Source organism: Balaenoptera borealis (genome assembly GCF_965194805.1).
Source record: "Balaenoptera borealis genome assembly, chromosome: 15".
Lineage (NCBI taxonomy): Eukaryota > Metazoa > Chordata > Mammalia > Artiodactyla > Balaenopteridae > Balaenoptera > Balaenoptera borealis.
In genome coordinates, this window is record NC_138871.1 from 34809196 (window position 1) to 34835357 (window position 26162).

Below are 26162 nucleotides of genomic sequence, written 5' to 3' on the forward strand. Positions count from 1 at the left end.
CCTAAGTGTTGATAATTTCCTACAAGTTGAATGGCTGGAGGATTCCTGTATTGCCTTGGGAGATCATTTTCAGGTCTAAGATCTCCATTGCTAAGGCCTTAGCCTTATTTTGACATCTCATCTCTCTGATTCCTTTGAAATGTTATATTTACATTAATATATTATGTCGTGGGTTGACTGTGTAACCCAAAAGATATGTGGAAGATGTGATCTTATTGGGAATAGGAGTCTTTAAAGATGTAATTAAACTAAAGATCTCAAGATGAGATCGCCCTAGATCAGAGTGTACTCTAAATCCAATGACAGTGTCTGGGTAAGAGGAAGAAAAGGAGGAGACAGACAGACCCAGGGAAGAAGGCCATGTGTAGACAGAAACAGAGATTGGAGGGAGGTGTCATTAAGCCAATAAACATTAAGGATTGCCCACAGCCACCAGAAGCCAGAGGCATGGGACAGATTCTTCCTCAGAGCCTCCAAAAAGGAACCAACCTCGTCAACACCTTCATTTTTGAGTTCTGGCCTCCAGAATTATGAAAGAATATATTTCTGTTGTTTAAAGCTACCAAGTTTGTGGAATTTGTTATGGCAGCCCTAGGAAATTAACATACCTTATTAAATAATTTTGGTTATCTAATTCTCTATGCCACTGAACATGGGCCATTGCTATCTGCTGCTTTATTTTTTCCTGCCTTATAGATTGCCATAGTATTTTGGAATTATCTGTTAAGTACTAAGTCCCAGACCTTGAGGAAACTCTATTTCCCCCAAGAATTCTTCTTTCTTTCTTCTTTAATGTAAGTTCTGCATTTTCTGGAAAACACATTTTTATAGCAGAAAATATATATTGGAAAACACATCCCAAAGCTTCTATTAGAAAGCTTCTATCCACCAAAATGTTAGCTGTGGACAAAGATACAACTGTTTTTCAAAACCCCATTCTAGTGTATTAAACATACACTTGTTTTTCAATGGATACAATTAATGTCATCTACTTTGTTTCTGGACTCCAAAACAAAATGATTTGTGTGTTCACACATTTCTTCCCCCTTGGAATTAGGGTCTTTAAATAAGGTGTTTTCCTTTTCAAAAAGAGGCTGATGACTGGCTTTATTTTGGAATTTAAAATGCGCAGAGTTTATGGATGTTAACTCACATTTATTAGCAGGATTTCATCAATTATGTAATGGATTGCTGAATGTCACTCTTGTGCTTTACTTCCAAAGTAACTACATGCTTTATGCTTAGGAAAATATCATATAATTATAAAGTAATTCTATGTTCTAGTAGAATACTTAGTAATTATGCTTAATACTGTAGTTCCAATAGTGATTACTATGAAAGCTCATTATAAAAGGCAGAAATAGTCACATATGTATTCTTAATTATATCTGCCACAATAGAAGTTAATGTTAATTGAAGTGAGTTATAGTTATTATGGTAACTAAATTAAAAGCATCTACTAGCAGTGATAACCAACCTTCAAAAGAACCTAGTGTCAAATTAGTGTCAGAAACTTAAAGAAGAGTCACTCTCAACATAATTCTGTTTGGTTTTCTTTATTCAGGAAATGCTTCCACCATTTCCTTCCTATGAGCTTGCCCATCTTTATCTCACTAACACCTTGGGCTGTACTTGGCATTTGAAAATACTCCATGAGTATATACTAAATGAATGAATAAATATCTTGTAATATTTATTTTCATTCTTCTAAAATTAAGCGATGAGATTCATCTAAAATTATTTGCAAGTAGCTTGTGAGATTCTAAATTGATGCTCTTAATATTTTAGGGTCATTGACCTCTTTGAGACCATGATATAAAAGTGCCTGCCCTTCCTTAGTAAAGTGTATATAAACACAAAGTTTTGCAAACATTTCCAGGATGTGCAGGGATCCCCTGAAGGTCATTTATGGAGCTCAAAGTAAGAACAATGGCTCCCAATGAGCAGCATTTTATGAACCGTACTGTTGGCTGCCAGGATCTGGAGCTAGGTGCATTCCTTGAGAAGTTGATGGTAGATGGCTTTCCTAGTTTTTCCTTTCTCCACTATTTAGAAAAAAGTATGCAGAATATTAAATCATGATTTCACTCATAGTTTATTTTGCTTCACATTCATTTTTAAATTGTTCAGCGTAAGAAATTATACAAAATCTATTCCTTTGATAGGAGACAACAAACAGCATACATTTCTAAACACAAATACACAGCGCATTAAAAATACAAGTGTGAGATGTGAAGTTTCTGGTTCACAGGAGATATTTGGTCCTACTACTGAAAACTTGTTCATCATACCCTCCTAAATGCAGACCCCAGTAAGATGATGCTAATGGTAAGCCATCATCCAAAATAATGGGAGTCCTGGAGGGCTCATGGTCTACACAGGCCTGGGTCAGAGCTTGAGTGGACCCTGGAAGTGCCAGACAGAGGCAACACCCTTGAAAAGAAACAATGACCATGCTCAGAAAATACCACGTGGCAGTATTAAAGCGCATGACCATAAATGCTACAGAGAATGCAGAGAAAAGACATGTTGAAGGTGGGAGTAGTTGATCAACTTCAGAGTCAAGGTGGCAAAGAAATATTTTATATTCCCCAACTTTCTTTCAATGTAGACATAAGAGTGTGACTAGGGGCAAGAATTAAATTATTATAAAGAAAAAAAAAAAAGTCATGTAGAACATAGTGGCAAGATGGGAATAAAGACACAGACCTACTAGAGAATGGACTTGAGGACACGGGGAGGGGGAAGGGTAAGATGTGACAAAGTGAGAGAGTGGCATGGACACATATACACTACCAAACGTAAAATAGATAGCTAGTGGGAAGCAACTGCATAACACAGGGAGATCAGCTCTGTGCTTTGTGACCAGCTAGAGGAGTGGGATAGGGAGGGTGGGAGGGAGGGAGATGCAAGAGGGTAGAGATATGGGGACATATGTAAATGTATGACTGATTCAATTTGTTATAAAGCAGAAACTAACACACCATTGTAAAGCAATTATACTCCAATAAAGATGTTAAAAAAAATTATTATAAAGGTCCTACTGAGATCTGAGTTACAAAAGGCCTAAGAGAAAAATGCAAGGGCATATCCTATTGGTTTCAAGAGGCCTGAAAATCTTATGTATTTTGGAATTTCTCTGAGGAGCCAAATACCTGGGCCCTCAGAGCATTTCTCATGACCTTTCCCCCACATTTTTGCATAGGACCAAGGTGTGGCCTAAACTCTAGTTCTGAAGAGTTGACCAAGAACAGAACACACCTGTCATGTTATTCTTTATATCAATAGTGAATTTATTCCCATTCCCCATTCCTCAGCAGTACAGAACACTTCATGCATCTTTCCTAATCTACATAATCACTTGTCAAGATGAGTGATTTCTATCCACTTGTCAATGTTGCTGTTTTTTTTTTAACATTCCCTGAAAAATTGGTTTAACATATTTTAACTGACATACTTTTCTATGCAACTGGATACCAGGCGTAGATATATTTGATAGTCATTTCTCCCTGTCCCCACTCCCCAAATGAGTTCAGTGCTCATGAAATGAGCTGAATTGCCCTAGAGAATTAAATTCATTACATTCTTGCCTCACAGATGTGGGTGATACCTGCATATACAGATAACCCTACACAAACTCCTTCACCATACCAAGGAAATCTATGGTGAGAGGAAAAGAAGTCTGTTTCCATTGCTGGCTATGCAGCTTAAGACATTTCTTCATCCCAAAGTAGAATATTTTGTAAACCATTTAACCACAAAACACCAAGAAATTATAGAAAATAATTGATAAAAGCCAATTCTTTAAAAAATTTTTTATGGTCATCTCTTGACTCAGTGGTGAATCATAAGACAACTTAAAAGTCAAATCCAAAGGTACTTTCTTGGCATTTGACAGGGAGAGAGATTTATGAGTTACAGTCATAGACTTTTATTAGAAATGGAATTGTAGACCAAGTGCAAATACATTTCTCCTCTTTCTATTTTTTTTTATTCTCATGTTGGAAGACCTACGGCTGTTTTGTTTCTGTTTGAGTTCTAATTTCATATTATGATATGCTCAGAACAAATTCCTAAGGGCTTGAAGAATACATTCAAACTTGTTCAAATATTAGTTTCTTTAAAAAAGCAAAATACCTCCATGCAGGGAAAGAAAAAACCACCCAGTAGAATCAATCCTTCTTCACCTGCCCCTCCCCCAAGATACAGTCAACATCTTCCTCCAACTGTAGTTTTTTCCTGCCCCAGACACAAGACACATTTAAAGGAACCCACCCCCCAAAAATACAAGTAACTCCTCTGTCCTGCAAGTAGAAATCAGAATTTGGGATTTTGGCAGGTCCTGGATAGTCAGACAGTGTTTTCTATCACCAACCCAAGGAGTGACATTTGATTTCTAGTGGATGAAAAAGATTTTCTGTCTGTTTTTAGGTTAGAAACTGTTGTCAAGTTAAAGTGAACATTTTGTTTTTTTGAAAAAAAATTCTTTCTCATTCTCCCTGGACTCTGTACTTACAACTAAAATCATGTGCACAGTAGTAAAATTTCCTGAATTCAATTGTCCAGTAAATGTTCATTAGCACTTAGTTGGTGTCAGACTGAGTTCTGGACACTGGAGATGGAGCAGGGAACATAACAGAGAGGGCAGAGCCCGAGGAGGGCATAACATCTGAATGACGGGACTAGCCCAGCAACACTCCCTGAAAAACCCATGGTCTTGGTTTCCAAGGCCAAAGAAAACACAAATTCTGGGGGGAGTTTGTCAAACTAGAGGTTTTTGATGAAATGACTTTGTTGCATGTTTTCCTTTAGCTAAGAAAGTCTCCATCAATATGTACATTATAAGTTCTTTTTGGCTTCATCACTTAAATATTTTTAAATTTTAAGTAGGTAGGTAATACTTTCACGTGATTATATATATATATATATATATATATATATATATATATATATATATATATATATATGAAAGTGTTCAATCAAATGCTTTCCTTCCACCCAATCGACTCATTGCTTCCCTATTCATCCAAAGAACACTGCCCCTCCTCCACTGTTATTGTATATCTTTTAGAGTTGCTTGTCACATATACAAATAAATACAAATATATTTGTAGTTTTCTGCCTCCTTCCTTTTTTTAAAGAAAAATTAGCATTGATACATACTGTTCTATTGTTTTCACTTATCAATAATTCTTGAAATCTTTCTGTGTCATACATAGAGAATTGCTTTATTCTTTCTTAAAGGTGCATAATATGTCATTATATGGATGTACCATAAATAATATTTGCTCAGCACCTATTTATGGACTTTTGGGGTTTTTTTAAAGTCATTTGCTATTAAAAAAAATCACTGAAATGGGTAAACTTGGCATAGGTCATTTCTTACATGTATAAGTATATTTGTAACATAGATTACCATTGTGAAATTTCTGGGTCAGTGGGGATATTCATTTGTAATTTTGATATATCAATAAATTATCCTGCATAGAGTTATACCAGTTTATATACATAGCATCATAAGTGCCTGTTTCCACACAGCCTTACCAAAGAGTGCATTGTCAAACTTTTATATTTTTTTCATTCTAGTGATTAAAAATGTTGTTACTACAAGGTAGTTTTTAATGTGCATCTTTCTTTTCATGAGAGAAGCTAACATTTCTTTATATATTTAAGAGACAATTGTGTTTAACTTTTGGTCAACTTTCTTTTCCCCTCTTCCTAGTGGATACGTGAACATTCTCTTAATTTTTAGGAGCCCTTAAAAGTAGAAAAAATAATCCTTTGTTGATCAAATGAGTTGCATATATCTTTTCTGAGTTTGTCACTTGTCTTTTAACTTTGTTTTTTCTCTTTTCATCTAAAAAATTAACCTTTTAATTTAGAATCGTTTTAGATTTACAGAAAATCACAAAGATAGAATTCCCATACACCTCACACCCAGTTTCCCTGATTACTAACATCTTATGCCACATTTGTCACAATTAACAAACCGATATTGATACAATATTGTTAACTGAGGTCCATAATTTATGCTAATTTCCTTTGTCAAAGATTTTTTGTTGCGGTGAAATTCATGTAACCATAAAATTAACCATTTTAAAGTGTACAATTTAGTACCATTTAATAAATTCACCATGTTGTGCACCTCTATTTAGTTCCAGTACATTTTTATCAACCACCTGCCACAATCTCATCCTCATTATGAAGTCGTTGACCATTCCCCTGTCCTCCCAGCCTCTGGCAACCAGCAATCTGCTTTCTGCCTCTATGGATTTACTTATTCTGGGTATTTCATATAAATGGAATCCTACAAAATGAAACTTTGGTGTCTGGATTCTTTCAATTATCATAATATTTTGGGGATTCATCCATGCTGTAGCATGTATCTGTATTTCATTCCTTTTAACAGCTGAGTAATATTCTATCATATGTATAAACCACATTTTGTTATCCAGTATTCCTTGTTGACATTTGGGTTGGATCATATGGTAATTGTATGTTTAAATTTTTGAGAAACTGCCAAGCTATTTCCCACTGTGGCTGCACCACTTTACATTCTCACCAGAAATGTATGAGGATTTCAATTTCTCCACATCCTCACCAACACTTGTTATTTTATTCTTTTGTTTGTTTTGGTTTTGTTTTGTTTTGTTTTTTTGATTTTTATAGCTATCTTAGTGGGTATGGAGTGATATCTCATTGTGGTTTTGATTTGCATTTCCCTAATGACCAATAATGTTGAGCACATTTTCATGTGATTGTTGATTATTAGTGTGTGTGTGTATATATATATATATATGAGTATGTATCGGCTGTGCTGCTTGGCTTGCAGGATCTTAGTTCCCCAACTAAGGATTGAACCCCGACCATGGCAGTGAAAGCGTTGAGTCCTAACCACTGGACCACCAGGGAACTCCCATTATTAGTATATTTTTAATTGGAAAATTGCCTACTAAAGTCTTTGCCCACTTTTTACTTGGGATTCTTTTATTTGTGTTGTTGAGTTGTGGGATTTTCTTTTTTAATGTGTTCTGGACACTAAACCCTTATTATATATGATTTACAAATATTTTCTCCCATTCTATAGGTTGTCTTTTCACTTTCTTAATGGTATCCTTAGAAGACCAAAACTTGAAGCACCAAAGATTTTCCCCTATGTTTTCTTCCAGGAGTTTAATAGTTTTAGTTCTTATATTTTGGTCATCAATCCATTTCACATATGACATGGTAGAGATCCAACTTCATTCATTTGTATATAGATACCCAGTTGATCCAGCACCACTTGCTGAAGAGACTACTCTTTCCCTGCTGAAAGATCAACTATTGTCAAAAATCTATTGGCCACAGAAGCTTGGATTAATTTCTGGACTCTCAATTCTCATTCACTGGTCTATATCTGTATCCTTATGCCAGTACCATACTGTTTTGATTACTGTAGCTTTGCAGGAAGTTTTGAAATTCAGAAGTATGAGTCCTCCAACTTTGATCTTCTTTTTCAATATTGTTTTGGCTATTCAGGGCCTATTGTAATTCCATATCAATTTAAGGATCATCTTTTCCATTTCTGCAAAAAAAAAACATTGGAATTTTGGTAGGGATTGTACTGAATCAGTAGACTATTTTGAGGAATATTGCCATCTCAAAAATATTAAGTTTTTCAATCCATAAATACAAGATGTCTTCCCATTTGTTTAGGTCTTCTTTCATTTTTTCATCAATGATTCCTGGTTTTTAGTGTACAAGTTTTTCACTTCCTTGGTTAAATTTGTTTCTAGGTAGTCTATTCTTTTTTTTTTTTTTTTTTTGCCCTAAATACATTTTTTGTATATTACATAACCAAAACTATCAATATCTTTTATGGTTTTAGATTGTGAGTCATAGCTAGAAATGCCTCCCATAATTTAAGATTATAAAGAAATTTCGTTATGTTTCTTCCTAGAACTTTTATGGCTTCATTATTATCATTTAAATCTTTAATCAGTTTTGAAATCATCTTGATGTAAAGTGTGAGGTATAGGTCCAAGTTACTTTTCTCATTTGACTCTTCGATTGCTCTAACATCATTTATTGTACAGTCTTTCTTTTCCTCACTATTTAAGATGCCATCTTGAATCATATATTAAGTTCTATATATGTTTGGAATTTTTACTGAACTTTCTATTTGGCTCATTGTTTTGTCTATCTAATCATACCCCACCATCACACTATTTTGGTTTTTGAGTCTGTTTACTTTTTTGAATCTGTTTTAACATTTATTGATAGGACTAGTCTGCCCTCATGGCTCTTCTTTTTCACAGTTTTCATTGTTATTCTTGTTCTTTTTTTCACATGAACTTTAGAGTCAGCTTGTTAGGTTAAAAGAAAACTTTCTTTCTTTGTTACTGGGATCAAATTAAATTTAGAAATTAACTTAGAGAAAATTTATATCTTTATGACATTGAATCTTTCTACTCAAGAATATGCTGTGCCTTTTTGTTTGTTCAAGTCTTCTATTTAAGCTGTTAATAAGACTTAAAATGTGTCTTCACATAGGACTGTCTCATTTATTGTTATGTTTATCCCTTGGTATTTTACGGTATTCATTACTCTTATAAATGGGACATTTTCTTTCATTATATCTTCTAACAGGTTTCTATTTGAAATCAGTCTAATTCATGAGAACGGCAATAAGTGTATATTCTCAAGAAAGGATTGAATAACTTCTAACTCTTCCAGCTTTGCCCACAAAGCCCTATCTTAAATTATAGTTTGTTAATGCTGGTATAAAATTTATCCTCTAATATAATTATAATTTATGCTCTGGATTTGAAATCAGAAAGGTTTAAAAATTATAAATGGATGACATTGAAACAATAATGTTCTATGCTATTTCAATATTATTTAACTTTAGCATTAATGTTTATATCTAATTTATGTACATATGAATATACAAATGTGTATACATATATACATGTATGCTTCTACACATACAAAACCTACACATATATTTCTAGAATGAAAATATCTTTGAATTAATGTTCCTTTAGTTTTTGCTGATAGATATAATATAACTTCAAAATTATATTTATGGATCAGGGACTGCTTTGGAAATAACTTTGAAGACTGAAACATGAGGACTTTCCTCGGCTGTATATTTCATCACCAATTGTCTTTTATTTTTGCATCAGCTAATGGTATAAACTAGATACTTCCTGACTTTCAAAGAAATGGCTGACTTGTGTCTTTCAACCCTGCAGTCTTCATGACAAATTTGGTTTATTCTTTTTCTGAGTAATGTCAGATTCACTTTGTATTCTTCCCAAAGAAAAGAGAAGACTTTTCTAAACAATGAGGAAATAGGCAAAGTAGTTGTTAGCACTAATACTTCAGAACAGATTTGCCTGCCACTTCTGGCTTTATATCACACACAAAATTTGGAACTTAGGAGCTGAGCATGGCTATCCAACAAAGATAGCTTTATTTAATTTATTTATTTACTTACTTATTTGTTTATTTATTGGTATTCACCGAACCAGCTCAAAGGCTGTAAAATATAACTTTATACACACATATATATATATACACACACACACACATATGTATATTTATATTCCTGGAAGATATAAGAAGCTTAAAAATTAAACAGAACCATGTGTAACACAAATAGGAAGGCAACAAATGTTTGGCAGAAAAGTGAGTAAATGAATTAAGGTTTCAGTAAAATGATTCACTTTCAAAACCCATTTTCAATATTTTAATTTGGCTTTCTCACCAAAAGGAGGTACTTTTCTCTACTTCTGCTAGTAAAATCTGGGAAGACAAGAGCTTTGCCAGTAATGCCTTTAGGGTTTCTGCATATTACCCTCTCCCCACTTCTGCTTGTCAGCTGTGATGGATAATACTCCCATTTGGTCATGCTCTCTTTGATGTGATGTATTCTAAAATATCCAAGGAGAAGTTCTCAAATTCCAGAGGTGGAAGAGACAACCCAATGCAGGAGCATTTGGAATGGTGGATTGGATCAAGGTGGTGATAGTCAAAGAATAGTTATAAGACTTTCACTGACTGCAGGAATATGGCCTGGCCCTAGATTACCAAGTACATAGTAAACTTTAAGCCCACCATCCATAAAGCCATATGAGGAGAATATAGGCCAGAACTTTTAGTCAAGAGGAATATCATAAATACCCACTTCACATTTAATCTCTGAGAAAGAGTCAAAAGATGAGGACAGTCATGGAATTTGATCCTCAAAAGTTCAGATCTAATTGGGAAAACTATGACTAACAGATATGAATCAACAAGAGAGCTATAGAAAAAGTATATAAAATTCAAAAGATGGCATTCTACCAACCCATAGTTATTCAGAGAAAGAAAGAATCTTACTTAGACATTGAAAAGTAGATACTACAGGCACTGATTTTCATGGCACAGTTACAACTGAATGCCTGAGAGCCTTGAGATTCATGGTTTCTGTCTGTCTTCTGAAAACAGTCAGTATCCCTCCAAAGCCTTGAGGTCAGGTTATTAACCAACATCTGTGGAGCGCTTACTGTCCACTTGGCACTGAACCAAATATGTACTACATATCATCTCATTTAACCACAAACAACAATATGAAATACTTCCTCTAATTATCCCTGTTTTATAAATGAAGAAACAGAGGCAAAGAAAGACAGAACCTTGGACACCAGTAAATGGTTGATCTGGGATTTGAACCTCAACCCTCTGCTCTAGAATCCAGACTCTTTAGTTAATAAGCTTTTATAAATTTTTTTCTGGAATGAAGTTGAGGACTTTTAAGCAAGATGAACAAAGAGGCAGATAAGGGAACTTTTCCTTGAGTGCAACTCGTTGTCTTCTTTTTTTCTCACCCCCAGCAGAAACTCTAACATCTTCCCCACCTCCTGCCCCTTTCAAAGAGCCTTAACACAAAATGCAATGAAACTATTTCATTCCAACCTGTAGACCATATAGGTTAATTTTCTTGCAGGCTTGCTCGAAGCATGCACACAATGGTGGACTATGAGGGAAGGGATCAGCTTCCCTGGGGCAGTTAGAAGGACGCTGCATGCCAGGGCCTGGAGGTCAACAGAAATGCTGCCCCAGAAAAGCAGAGATGACTGATGGCCTGAATGCACAAGGGGCCCTGGAATGCTCTTTTATCTTAAGTCACTGTTCTCCCCCAGCCCCCAGCTCTCCATTCCTCCCATACCATGTTTCCCATCCTTCATGCCTACAGATTTACTCTTCTTCCTGGCTTTGATTAGCTTGCCCCACCACCAACCTTCACCCTGCTTCCCTATTCTCCCCAAGAGCCCAGAGTGCTCCCGACATGAGGGAAGCACTCCATCATCCTGACGGGAAGTGTCAGGTGCACAAGATAGATGCAAATTTCATGGCACCACTGCCTCATTCAGCCATGTTTTATGAGATTGAGAAAACCTGGAACCTTATGCTGTGGGGCCATTTGGTTGGCAGGGAACAGAATAGACTTTATCCAACACTGTCTGTTGGCAGCCCTAGTCCTAGATTTATACAGAGAAGTGGAGATGGCCCCAGCTATGGAGCCGGCTGTTTAGCCAGCTGGGGGCCTCTCAAGTGGTGGAAGAGTGATGGCGTAGATCCTGGGACAGAGCCATCCACCTAAGTGCTCCCAATGGCATCTTCAGGATCCTACCTCAGGCTGGAGCGGCAAGTCCCAATGAGACTGGCCTCTTGTACAGAGGCAGAGAATTCCTAACATTTTTAGCCACTCATCTCCGTGGCCCACCGTGCTAATAAAACCTGGCATCCACAGCAGAGCTGGAGCTGGATGAGAAACAAAGTCTGTTTTATATGTTTTCATTTGAGTCTGTGGCTTTCTATTTTAGAGGACGTTGTTCCATCTGCCTCCAAATCTATTATCCTGAGGGGGTGTCCACCTGGGAGGGAAAGTTTGACACAGGCTGAGACATAATGGCAAAAAAACCAAGTTCAGGAGCCAGACTGCCTGACTGAATTTGAATCCAGCCTTCTTCCTTTACCAGCTCTGTAGGACTGAGGGAAATTTTTTAAAATCCTCTTTGCATCTCAGTTCTCTCTCTTTGTCAAGGAAGCATAATAACAGCACTGACCTCATAACATAGTCGGGCAGATTAAGTAAGTTAATAAAATACAAAAATGTAAAGCACTTAGAACAGGGCCTGGCCAATGGTAACTCCTCAATGAAAGTTGGCTACTATTATTTTGGCAAATGCACTTTCCCACTTCCTGTACAGTTTGTTTTCCAGCCTGTACGTGTCAACCTGAAGACCTGTGATCACGACGAAAATTTTCAAAAGGGATCCCGAAGAGTGTCTGAAGGTTTGACATGACTACGAGACAGCACACTGAGGAACTCAGCTCTATATGCTAAGGTCTTTGATGGCAGGTCTGAAGAGGGGGAAAGAAATGTGAGTAGCTCTGTAATCTTTTTTGAGGAATTGCACAGATAGAGCTATCACAGATAGAGCTTCACAGATAGAGCTGACCTATCATCAAAGGTTAAGGAAGTAATCATCTTTTCTGATCCTCAGGTATTCAACAGTAGCTGAGACCCAGACCAAGTCTTTGAAAGTGGAGTGAAATTCTCTGTGGAGAAAACTCTAGATCTTAAGGACCTTGGCAATTAATTGCCAGTGAGAAAACTTAGGTCCAAAATGACTGCGTTCCATAGTGTCCCAGACAGACAAAAGAAGAGTCAAGATTAGAACCCAAACTCCAGACTCCTAATTCAGTGCTCCTGCGATCTAGTGGCTCGCAAGGTAGTCCTTGTGGAACCTTCTACCACCTTACAGTGGGCTGGCTTCTCTGTGAATTGATGTCCTTTCCCTCATCGAAATCCCCTGTACATGCCTTCAGGGCACTCTGCCCTCAGTACCGTCTGGACAGTACTGGGTCAGTTATTAGGGTATAAATTTAGGAAGCCTATTAAAGTCTGTATGTGAGACACTAGGCTAGATGCTGCCGAAGAGTATTGACCATAATCCCTGCTCTCAGACACCTTATAACCTAGTTGGCCAGACACCATGGAAGGGCCAGGAGAACGAGGTAGGGTGGGAAAGGGCAGTATTGGAGGCCTTATCACAAGTGGGAGTCGGGAGGCTGTGTGAGCAGATTGGATCTATGTTTAGCTTTCTAGGTATTTCAACATAGCCTATGGAATTACTGCTTTAATAGCTTGTATGCATTTACTTAATATGAACTCTCATGATTTTTCACTCTACATATTTTGAAAAGAATCATCAGAGAGGCTCTTATTAGCAGATGCAAGCTATTATATATAGGATGGACAAACAATAGGCTCCTATTGTATAGCAGAAGGAGCTATATTCAATATCCTGTGACAAACAGTAATGGAAAAGAATATGAAAAAGAATGTATATATATATGTATAGCTGAATCACTTTGCTGTATAGTGGAAATTAGCACAACATTGTGAATCAACTATACTTCAATAAAATTGTTTTAAAAGGCTCTTATACTCCCTAGTACAAAGATTGTTTAAACTTCATGACTTAAATATAATAGTAATAATAATAACAATCATTGGTTGAACACTGACGATGTGTCAGACCCATTGGTAAGAATTGTGAGTTAACAGATGATTCATTATATTCCAAAAGTTCAGAGACAGCCCTGTCCTTCAGGAGTTTTCGAGTTCCACGCAGGGAGGTCTCTCATTTAGCCTTGCTGAACTTCCAGCTGAGGAGGGGGCTTGCCTCGGGAGTCCCAAGTGAGTGATACAAAGCACGATTCATAAGCTTGTCCTACAACTTCCTGAGGAAAGAGCCTTCCAAAACTCCCACACCAAATAAAATAGTTAAGGGGAAAATGAGAAAAAGGTTTTCTTTTTTTTGTTTTTTTTTAAAAATCAATTATACTTTTAAATTATTTTCTTCACAGGATTTATTAGAACAAGAAGAAAACCCCCTAAAGTTCTGAAGAAATATTAACATAACATGCCTGTAACTCATGCTGTGTTTAATGAGAGGTGCTGTTTTTCCTGCCATAGGGGCCGTAGCCCAATGACTGATGGCTCTGAAAAGGGTCACATACATATTCATCAAATTCGACATGCACATGTAAACTGGTTTTAATAGGCCATGACAGCAGAAGTTGTGTCGGGCAAATAACTGCACATGTGCTTCTTCCCACAACTGGCATATTTAGCCATTAATGCTCTGGTATCCATGGATGAAATATTAGCTTGTTAACTTAAGACCATCACTTGCTGTTGATTCTCAGTGGCAACCAAGGGAAGGAATCCTCTCAGCTACTTTATTAGGGGTGAAGCTTGAACTTCAATATGCTCATTTTACCTTAATGGTGCCATTAATACCATTCTGTTCCCTGATCCCAGAGTCCATAAAATGCATGCAAAATATCCTGACTGAAATTGATAATACACTCAGTCTAAAGTGAAGATGGGTCCTACTCTGTCACTAACACAGCCGGTGTGGGGTTTAAAACTTTTTCTTAATCTGTTTTAATGCAAGATTCATTTTATTCAAGTACCAACCAGTTTGAAGGTTGTTGAGGCATGTATGGTTGGTTATGCAGATATTAGCGGCAAATACATACAAACACTTCTAAGACTCTCTCCTTGGTTATCTGATGAATACAGTCTCAAGCTCCCAGTGAATTAAATGATCACAAAGCAACTGAAACCACAATTGAAAAAAGGCCATCCAGTAATAAAGTAAGATGTTTATGCCTTGTAGAGGCTACCACATAAGATTAGGACTCCAAAGCTCTATTTTAAGACACTCAGGCCCTGAGTTGGGGTTGATAAATTGTCTTATTGTAACCATCTGGAGGCCTCTGGCTACCTCAGCCATCAACCTCTGGATACCTATATTTTGTTAAACACAAGTATCTTTAATGACCTATGGACATTTGGCCTTGTCTGTCCGTCAAGTTTCTTCTTGGATTGAATTGGTATTTTGTTCTATTTTTGTAAGACAAACAAACAGCTGTGCATTTGAATCACCTAAAGATTTGTTCTAACCAAAGTGATTTGGGACATGTTGTCTTAAAATGACATGTTGAGGAGGAGTTTTCTAGCAAAAGTAATCTATCGTTCATAATCAATCACATTTTATTATTGCCCTCTTCCCCCTCATCCCTCTTTTCCTGCCTCTTCTCCAAATCAATGATTGATCTTTGGGAAACAATTTTCTGCCCTTTATTACCAAAAAGAGTCCCCAGATCTTTATAAACTTAAAATAGGATCAACTTTACCAAAAAAGTCACCATCATAGTAAAATACTTTATCCTTTAATAAAGTTACACTATATGGTAAGAAAATATCCAAGAGCAATTAGCTGAACAAATTCACTGGCTATTTGGCTCTTCTTCCTGAATATATTTTCCTGTGCAGAAAGAAGTATTATGCACGATGCCTTTCTCTTAACCTCATAGTAATCAGTTATAAATAAAGAGTATGCTGGATTCAATCCTGGGTTTTGTACAGCCAACAATTTAGTCAAAAAAAAAAAAAAAGCATCAGGTATTTTACTTTCCAAGGTAGACATGTCAAATCTATCCTTAGCTTTTTAAAAAGAATGTATTTGTCTTCATTCTCAGACTTGGTGTCTTGGGATGAGATCATTTAAGGGAAAATATGATTAACATGGGCCAGCTCTTCATTGTAATATATTAGTGGTCTCAAAACAATTTATCCAAATGCTGCATTTCAATACAATGATTTTAATGCCCTGTATCCCATATATTTGGGAGTTCCATGACTATGTTCTCAGACTATGTTCTGAGATAGTCTCAATTGAAAAGATTATCACCATACGTATAGATGATATGTTGTGTGTTCATCATTTTTCCAGTTCTGGCTTAAGCCCATTAGACCACTGTTGCCAAAGAACACAAGGCACAATCTGCTTGATTCTGCTTCCTTGGAAAAAAAACAAATAAAGGACCTCCATTTCAAACTATTGTAATTACATTTCAGTGCAATTAAGAAACCCACCCCTAGAAAGCAATGTTGCTTCCGATGACCAGTGAGCTGAGGGAGGAAATGGACAGCCAGCTCTCCTTTGGCATTGCTGCCCACCACTAAGAGTCTGGGATGACTGGTGTACTTGACTGATTCAAAAAAATGCCATCTGGTATAGATTTCCTTTCAACTCATTGGGAGGAATTCAGGCTCATGGGCAAATAATTGAAAGCTGTTGTCTTTGGGGTGGTATTTTATTTAGCTCTTTTTTTCTAGTTAGCTTCTGGAAGCCAGGCTGTCTGAACTAACGCACATCTACTTATTCTACCTGTATTCACACTCCTGACAAATGCCCCTTCAGCTAAGAGTGCACGCCCATAAGTAATGTGCGGTTTGCATTTATTCTGCTCCAAAGTGCCGTAAACATCGAGGCCTACTTATCAGAGGAGTATGGCTGGTAACAGGGTCTTTGAGAACTAGAGGCAAACGAACTAAGCAGAATGAATGGCGTGGCTGGTCCTAACTGAACTCTGGGTCTGAACTGAGGCCATTCAAATGAGATCACATATGACTTTAATCCACTCTCTGCCCAGCTTTCTTGGGGGATAAATCTGTCTACAGTTTTTATTTACATATTATCATTTTACCGTATGGCACTGCCATCATAGTTTCAGACTTGAGTAAATCCACATTTAAACAGCGATTTGTCTCCTTTTGATAGTAAATATTCTCCTAAGTGGTGGTTAGGATTAAAGGGAATTTGTCGAAAATAGGTAAAGGGGGCTATTTAGGATTAAATGAAATTATGCACTCAGCCAAGACAGCCTTCCCTGGGAAGCTCAGTCCGGCAGGTGCCAGGCTGTCCCACAAATTCCCCCTTTGAAAGTACAGTGATGATAATTCCCTGAAAGGAGCAAAAGAAAGGGAGGGGTGGAGAAACTCATACAAATGTTCTCAGCTCTCCAGACTCCCCGGGAAGGGGGGCAAATCCTGCCTGAAACAGCCCTCAAGACGCCACCACTTAAAGGTTAGTCAAGAGTTCTTTTGAGGTGACATTTAAACCTTTAATAGCTCCCAGCCAGTTTGGGCAGGAATAATTTCCCCTCACTGGAGGCCCGGAGCCGGGCACTGCTCAGTTACCTGTCTACAGAGGATGCGAGGGTGTGGATGAAACCCAAGCAGGGCGATTTGGGATGGAGCCTGCCGGTGTCTGCCGGCCTTGCCCTCCTGCCCTAATTGCACCAAAGGCCCAAAAAGATTCAGCTTGCACGTTAGGCCCTTGCTGAGATTAGTAATTATAATATCAGTTTCCCCCAAACAGGGCTGACAGAATGGCTGGGGGAGCAGAGGTGACTCAAAGTTTAGTAAGTCTTGGGGAAAGTTTACTGGCTCCTGCTGTTCTCTGGCTCACAAATTTGGCCTTTCTACTCCCCAGCACTGGCCACAAACAGTAGGAATCCTTTTCAATCACTATTAGCAACACTTCATTTCTGTCATATTTGACCCCTGGCAAACTGCAACTCAGCGAAGAACATTCTTTCCAGAAAGGAACCAGACATCATTCAGCTAGAGACGATTTACTGTGGGACATGGAGCTGATTTCCTTTTGCTGTCCCCCTGGAGCTCCTCAGTCTGTCAAAATGAATTGTCCTTTTGCACAGCAGTGCTAGTGGGAGGGTCTTTCCTGAGAGACAGAGAGAGAGGCGGAGGTCGGCCCTGGACTCTACTGAATTGTCATCCTGCCTCTGACTCACTGTTCTGAGCCAGGATCTTTGGTGTAGCCTGTCTGTCCAAGTATCGTATTTTGTAGCTCTTCTTTTTTTTTTTTTTTTTTTTGTATTGAAGTATAGTTGACTTACAATATTGTGTTAGCTTCAGCTGTACGACAAAGTGATTCTGTTATCCATAGATATATATATATTCTTTTTCAGACTCTTTTCCCTTATAGGTGATTACAAGATATTGAGTATAGTTCCCTGTGCTATACAGTAGATCCCTGTTGGTTATCTATTTTATATATAGTAGTATGTATATGTTAATCCCAAACTCCTAATTTATCCCTCCCCCTCACCTTTCCCCTTTGGTAACCATAAGTTCGTTTTCTACGTCTGTGGGTTTATTTCTGTTTTGTGTATAAGTTCATTTGTATCATTTATTTTAGATTCCACATATAAGTGATATCACCTATTATAGTGATATTTATCTTTCTCTGTCTGGCTTACTTGACTTAATACGATAATCTCTAGGTCCATCCATCTTGCTGCAAATGGCATTATTTGCAGCACTATTCACAACAGCCAAGACGTGGAAGCAACCTAAATGTCCATCGACAGAGGAATGGATAAAGAAGATGGGGTACAGATATACAATGGAATACTACTCAGGTTTTCTTGAAAACAAGACCTAAGTTACTTAGTGGAGAAAAGCCACCTCCCCCTCCATGTCAGGGCCATAGTGCGGTTCCCTCCAGCCTTACTCAGACTGAATTTGCCTAAACACAAAGGAAAAAAACAAAAAACAAACTAAGTGAAACATAACAAGATTGAAAATTGCTTCCATCAGCTAAAGGCACAAGCACCCCTCCGGCCCTCTAGTTATTGAAGGAGAAAACATGTTGGACTTTTAGTCTGTTGTTTCTTCCCCATCCAGTTGTCTATCATGGAAATTCCCAAGCAAGACTGTGACTCAATCATTTCCTCCACCATCTGGGTATCTTTCACTGTTATTAATATTAATCTTATTTGAGGGAAGGAGACGTTATTGTTTAATGGAACAGAGTTATTGTTGGGGATGATGAAAACATTTGGAGTCTTGACGGTGGTGCTGGTTCTACATCACCGTGAATATATTGAATGCCACTGAATTGTACACTTATGAATGGGTAAAATAATAAACAGTATGTTTTGTATATTTACCACAATAAAAATATTAATCTAATATTAATAATTAATATTAAGTCAAATTACATATGGCTGAGCTGTGCTTCCTGTCTTAGCTTCTCCTCCTAAGATGTAGTGTTTGCATGGACCGACCATGGTAAGGAATGGTAAGCCTACTACACAGCACAAATCTTGCCCTACTTCAAATGAAACTGGAAGCAGAGATAGAAAAACCGGAGTCAGAGCACACAGAACTGGGCAGAACCTTGGATGGCCTACTAAATATATCACTTCATAGGTATGGAATACTCAGATGGTTTATAAGACTGCAAATTAGGAATAAGATGGGCCTAGGTAAAATGATGGGAAGTGTCTTCTCACAATGACCCACAGACATTTAAAGAGGCAGGAGATATGGATTTCCAGAAAAAAGTCACACATACTGGGGGGAAAACAGAGGTCATTCTCCAGAGGTTTTGATCCATTAGTTTGCGTTTCACAGAACGTATCCAGATTCGACAACAGCAGTGCAAGATGGGACCAATTAATTTACACTGCTTCATGTAGGAAAGGCAGCAAGTCCTGGTATGTCCACTGCTAATCTTAACCAAAGTAATTGTGAGATGTTAAAATAGTTTATAAATTTATGAAATCAACGAGTGATTTGATCTTTTGTGATCACCCAAACTCACTGAACAAACATCTGTGAATTGCCTTCATCAATCTTTTTGGCCCTGTGTTTTAGGCACCAAGGACAGTATAAAATTTGATATCCAAACCATAATTTTTTCCCACATAAGAATTTAAGCATTGGGGTTATCTGGGCCCTTAAACTCTCATTGATTCTAGAGTCAGTCATTAATGTCTTGGTTTCATGGTCAAGCACTAGCTTAGAACTTCTAGGAGACTCGTTAGTTGGTTGAGACTCATTCCCTAGAGCTATAAGCAGGATTCAAAAAATATGACCCCAGGACTTCCCTGGTGGTACAGTGGTTAAGAATCCGCCTGCCAATGCAAGGGACACGGGTTCAATCCCTGGTCCTGGAAAATCCCACATACCGCAGAGCAACTAAACCTGTGTGCCACAACTACAGAGCCTGTGCTCTAGAGCCGGTGAGCCACAACTACTGAGCCTGCATGCCACAACTACTGAAGCCCGTGCTCCTAGAGCCCGTGCTTCACAGCAAGAGAAGCCACCTCAATGAGAAGCCCATGCAACACAATGAAGAGTAGAACTAGAGAAAGCCTGCACGCAGCAACGAAGACCCAATGCAGCCAAAAAATAAATAAATAAATTTATAAAAAAAAATATGGCCCCATCTGAGCAAAACCTTCCATGATCACTTCAGCCCAGACTTCATTTTTTTCTCTCTTCCAAGTGTGTTCCAATTCATTGGCAATTAATGTGCCGAATCTAAGGGGCTTTCTGAGGTAGGCCATAGAATGTATTGGAGAGAGACACTTTGGATTTCCCAAAGCAGGAGTTAGCTTAAGGACCATGCTTAGAAGTTATACACCTCAAGCTCCATTGTTCCGAAAGTTCAATAAATTGCCTCTTCCTACCTGAGATAGAGGAATGAATTAAATGTTTGGTGAGATACGATTTTCAAAGGGCACTATGTATAAAGGACAGCATTAAGGGGAAACATGGGGGAAGTGATAAATTAGTAGATTGGGATTAACATATACACACTACTATATATAAAATAGATAACCAATCCAAGGACATACTGTATGGCACAGGGAACTCTACTCAATATTCTGTAATAACCTATATGGGAAAAGAATCTGAAAAAGAATGAATATCTATATGTATAAATGATTCCATTTTTATACACCTGCAACTAACACAACATTGTAAGTCCACTATACTCCAATAAAGATTTTTTAAAAAACCAGAACAACATTAATAGCAGATAGACTTTACGCAAGAAGAACAATCTCTCCTCTATATCAGCTAAGTTAAATCACTAATTTCCCATCACCCAACGCTACTGAAAACGAAGCTAGACTGGGACTCTCCCTGCCTCAGTCTTCACTGAGACACGTATTAGATGAGCTCAATACATAATATTAGATAGAAAAGTGGGAGATAGACCCTATGTCCTGTGCAGGAACTGTTCCAGGACTCTGACCCCTTGGTCAGATCCAAGAGATAAAAGGGATTCTATGAAAGAGAATTTGGGGGAAAAAGCTGGGGAGAATTCTTTTTCTTTTTTTTTGAGGTAGAGTTTCCTGTGTTGTCATTTCTTCTTCCTTCTCCATGCAGGGGGGAATGGGGTGCTCCTCACACAAACCAAATGTGGGGAGGGGAGGCTAGGAAACTCCTTAAAGCTTGGCCTGTGTCCCCTGACTAGTGCCTGATTCTTGTGGCAGTGAACTGACTCCAGCCCCAGGAATCTGGAGGACCAGGGAAGGCTGGCTGCCTGCTTTGGTGGTGAAAGAGAAGACAGTGGCCAGCACTCCCTGAGTTGGCAGGACGAGATGTGAGAGTGTTTCTTATGGATCACATAAGGCAGGGGTCCCCAACCCCTGGGCCACAGACCGGTGCCAGTTTGTGGCCAGTTAGGAACTGGGCCGCACAGCAGGAGGTGAGCAGTAGGAGAGTGAGTGAAGCTTCATCTGTATTTACAGCCGCTCCCCATCACTCGCATTCCCACCTGAGCTCCGCCTCCTGTCAGATCAGTGGAGGCTTTGGATTCTCATAGGAACGTGAACCTTACTCTGAACTGCACAAGCGAAGAATCTAGGTTGCGCTCTCCTTATGAGAATCCAATGCCTGATGATCTGAAGTGGAGCTGAGGCAGTGATACTAGCACTGGGGAGTGGCTGCAAATACAGATGATCATTAGCAGAGAGGTTTGACTGCACAGAGACCATAATAAATCAATTGCTGGCAGACTCATATCAAAACCCTATCAGTGAGTGGCAAGTGACAATTAAGCTGCATCTTATGGAGTAGACTGGACATAAGCAACACACTTCAGGTGTCACTGTCTCCCATCACCCCCAGATGGGACCATCTAGTTGCAGGAAAACAAGCTCAGGGCTCCCACTGATTCTGCATGGTGAGTTGTATAATTATTTCCTTATATATTACAATGTAATAATAATAGAAATAAAGTGCACAATAAATGTAATGTGCTTGAATCATCGTGAAACCATCCCCCTCACCATGGTCCATGGAAAAATTGTCTTCCACAAAACCGGTCCCTGGTGCCAAAAAGGCTGGGGACTGCTGACATAAGGGATATGGAGGTGGAGGTGGGGAGAGGACCAGCAACATGACAAGAAATTCCCCCAAAGGGAAGGAATCAGTTTAACCATTTTCCAGGTCCAGAGGGCATGATACTTCTCAGCTAAATGACATCTGTCCTTTCCCCTTACCTCTCTTCATTCTCTGTCGCCCCCCACCTTCAGCTCTTGGAGATGGAGAAAAAAACTATAGCTGGAGAGTACAGGGAAGGAGGTAGGCTGTGACAAAGCAGAAGGCAGAGGGACAAACTGTCCCCATGTCCCCTTTCCCACTGCAGGCTTTCAGCCTTAAGCAGGTACAAGGTAGAGTTGAGAAGCAATTTTAAGCTGAATCAAGCTCTAACGTTTGGATGGAATGGTGTCTTGGAATTACCTTATGACTTGACTCTGTGACTTAATGACTTGAAGTGACCCAAGAAGTCTTTGTTATCAGAGAGCAACCAGAATCGTTAAAGGCCGGAATTTTTATCCAGGGCAGAGAAAGTGAAATAAAATTGAATGGAAACTGCCATTTCACTTCAACAAGCCAGTTATTCTACCAACAGCAGTGCCATTAACAAAGATGTAGTTCCCAATAAGGATGTTAGCGTCTAAGAAGCTAAGTTAGGGTACGACAGAGGAGGGGAAAGAAGACATAAGAAGAAGAACCAAAGCACTGATCAAGCCACAAATGGCTCTGAGAAAATGTGCAAGTCCTTCAGGGAGCAAACTTGGTTTCAAAAGGATTCCTATACTAAGAAACGTACGTGAAGTTATAAATGTCTAATTATTAGTAAATTTATGGATAAGTCTACCTTAAATATTTGAGTCATTTTCAAATAATTTCCATCTTTCTGAAATGGCAATGATATAATTCCATTCAAGCGTTGCCAAAATCGAAATAAACTGAATGACAGCAGTTTAGTGATTCTACCAGTACCAGTTAGGGATGACCCAGTAGTCAATCTGCCTGATTCAGGTAATAATGAGCACTTAGCGGTGATATCTTACATATGTACCTAGTCACCCTAACTCCATCATATGCTTTGTAAGATGAAGAATCAGGCTTTATCCTTTGATATTTAATAAATATTTGTTAAATTAAAAAATGAATATAATAGGCAGTCAATTATGCATACCATTTTGATTCCCATTCTCCAACAAGTAGAATCTTACTTTTACCCAAACTACCCAAATAACTGTCTCATTTTATTACCTAGTTAGTAGAACACTAGCTATATAAATGTTTTCTGAAATCAATTTATTTTCCAATTGTCAATTTTGTTATATTACTCCCCATCTTTATTAGTAAATCCTACTGAAATAAATTTAAGCCACAGAGCCATATGAAATAAAGTCTGAATAAATCTGCTAGGAATATCTTAGCTAATTATTACACAGAAAGGAAAAATGTGACTTGGCTGTAAAAATTATGGCTAAACACTTTTAATTTTGTTAATTTCTGTTCACCTAACACTGGAATGATAGGAAACACAGAGAAACAATTCACATTTACAAGTGACAAAGTCATCTTCCTAGCTCTGGAAACAAGAAGTCAGTTTTCCCATTCTCTGAACTAACCAGCCTCCCAGTGGGCAGGGGAACCAAGCAACCAGTTGCCGCCCATCCAAGATAATTGTTATTAGAAGATCTAATGGGTAATTTTGTGTTCTCAGAGGAGGACTGGTGTTTATACTCTCTTTTGCTTTCTCTGGTGGGATCTCCTTTGTATAGATAAACCAGAATCTCCTTTTTCAGAATAGACCTTTCCAGAAACAAAAATATTAAAGTGAAGAATGAAAACCTGCCAAGTATAATTCCTGAAAAATCACTTTAGCCTCAGAGAATTGTTTTTCTCTCTTGATCTTTCTCGGTTGTACCATTATGGTTTTGTCAAAAACAATATTGGCCCAAAACTGTAAGAATCCTTTTGGGTCACCATTAACAACACTTTCTTCCCACCAAGCTTGACCACAGCAGACTGCAGCCCCACTTTCAACATTCCTTTGAGAAAGCAACCCAGCATTCAACTACCTCAGATTTATGGTGTGAAAAAGGACATTTTTAAAGACCTTTGAAAATGTTAAAAATGAACGTGGCTTTGCTATTATTTCCCACAGCAGGAATTTAAATTTATAAACACTACTCCTAATCAATTTGGGAACTGCCCACAGAGCTAGAGAAAAAAAAGTTCACGTGAACATTCTTTAGATATCATTACATGTTACAACCGACTTTCCACATTGAAGCCTTGCCACTGTAAACGTGTATCTTTCCACACGTTTTTGTTTTAAATTCCCAAAAGATCTTCTTGCCACCCTATGGTTAAGAGCTAATACATTTGTGTCCAGCATAGAGGGCTGTTTATCTTTCTCAGAGCAACTTTTGTTGCAACGTTGTGTGAGTGTAGATGGTTTTCTGATTGGTTAGTGAAAGCCAAGAAATATGTTTTAAAGCAATTTGTTTCTTAGAACATTTTGTCCACCTCATCACAGCGATGGCTATTAATGCTCTATTTGCCATACTTAGCAAGATAATTTATATTCTATTAGTACCTTTATCCGTTTCAGCCCTCTATTACCAACGTAGGTCAAACATTTGGCACTTAAAATGTTTAGCACTTAAAATTCCAGATAGAATAGTGATAACATGTCTTAAACACAGACATTCTTTCAAAAAGAACTACAAGAAAAAAGAAAACTTTAAAGTTTCAGCAACACGTCGTAGACATGAAATTGATCCCCAACCCAAACAACTCTATGCTCCATTATCATAGAGTAAATTTCAGAGCTATTTAGGTAGAGCATAAAGTTCAGAGAGTCATGTGACCAAAAACTCCAAGAGCAAGTAAATGCATCAGGGGTCGAAGGGCACAGAGCTGAGAGAAACATCTGGATTCCATCTTTTGAACTTTTAATGGAAACACCGATCACTGGGTGCACATCTGGGGGTTTTGACAAGAAGAAAGGGTGTTTTTTTTTTTTTTTTAATGGGGAGTTTGCTCTAGTTTACTATAGAAGTTTACTTCACTTATGTTGGATATGAATCTCTTCACATAGTGTTAGTTTAATATTTGAGACATCTTAGAATATTACTGAAATTATGTTGCTTGATTATTTCTTTAATAAAGTAGGTTTTTGCTGTTTGAGTTTCTTTCAAGTTTGGCTTACAAGGCAGTATCCCAGGAAAAAGTTAGGAGAGCCGTTTAGCTATGCAAACTGCATTTTCCCTGGGGAAACTGTTCTTATTACTTAGTGGGAGAATCATTTTTAAAATCACCAAACAGTAACCAAGGAAGAGCCCTGTAGCATTTGGCCATGCTGGTTCACTGCCTCCACCCCAGATTAACTCCCTGACATATCTGTGTAAGAAAAATGTTGCTGCAAAGTATTGAAGAGCCTTTACCACACTGTTAATGGCTGAAAAATGTGTCCAAAGCACAAATAAAAATAATGCAAATCTCTTTGCTGGAGACTTGCATGGTTTAGCTTCACACCTACTACTAACTGAGGACACTATAAGCAAGTCACTTAAGTTCTTTGGACCTTAGTTTTCTTTTTTGTAAAATGACAATCCTAGACTATTTGTTTTAGCCTAGTTTGTTTTCAGCAATGATGTCTTATATGTGTTGATCATCGTCCTGGTTCGTGCAATAAAAATAAATTTTAAAAATCTTGATTTTTCAAACGGTACTTTTCAATTTCTACAGCACACTCACATGTCTTATTTCTCTTGATCTTGTGAGGTAGGAGTGGCAATCATCCTCCCTATTTTGCAATGAGACCACCAAGGCTCAGAAAGGTCTGGTGTCCCTTAGTGGCCACAGAAAGGCAATGCATTTCCTCCCAGGACAGAAATCTTTCCTGAACATTGGGAGACTCTCATTCCCTGTGATTAATTCCATAAAAAAGAGGTTCCTCAATCAGCAAGATCCATGCCACAGAAAAGCTGATCAATGGTATGGATGGTAAATAGGGATGCACCCCCAAAATTCAGAGCAAAAGGGGCAGTTGCTATTCCTTAGGAAGGAACTAGGCAAATACATGAGAGCAGTAATCAAGCTGTAATAGGACACTTTTCTACACTGGAAAAGGGCC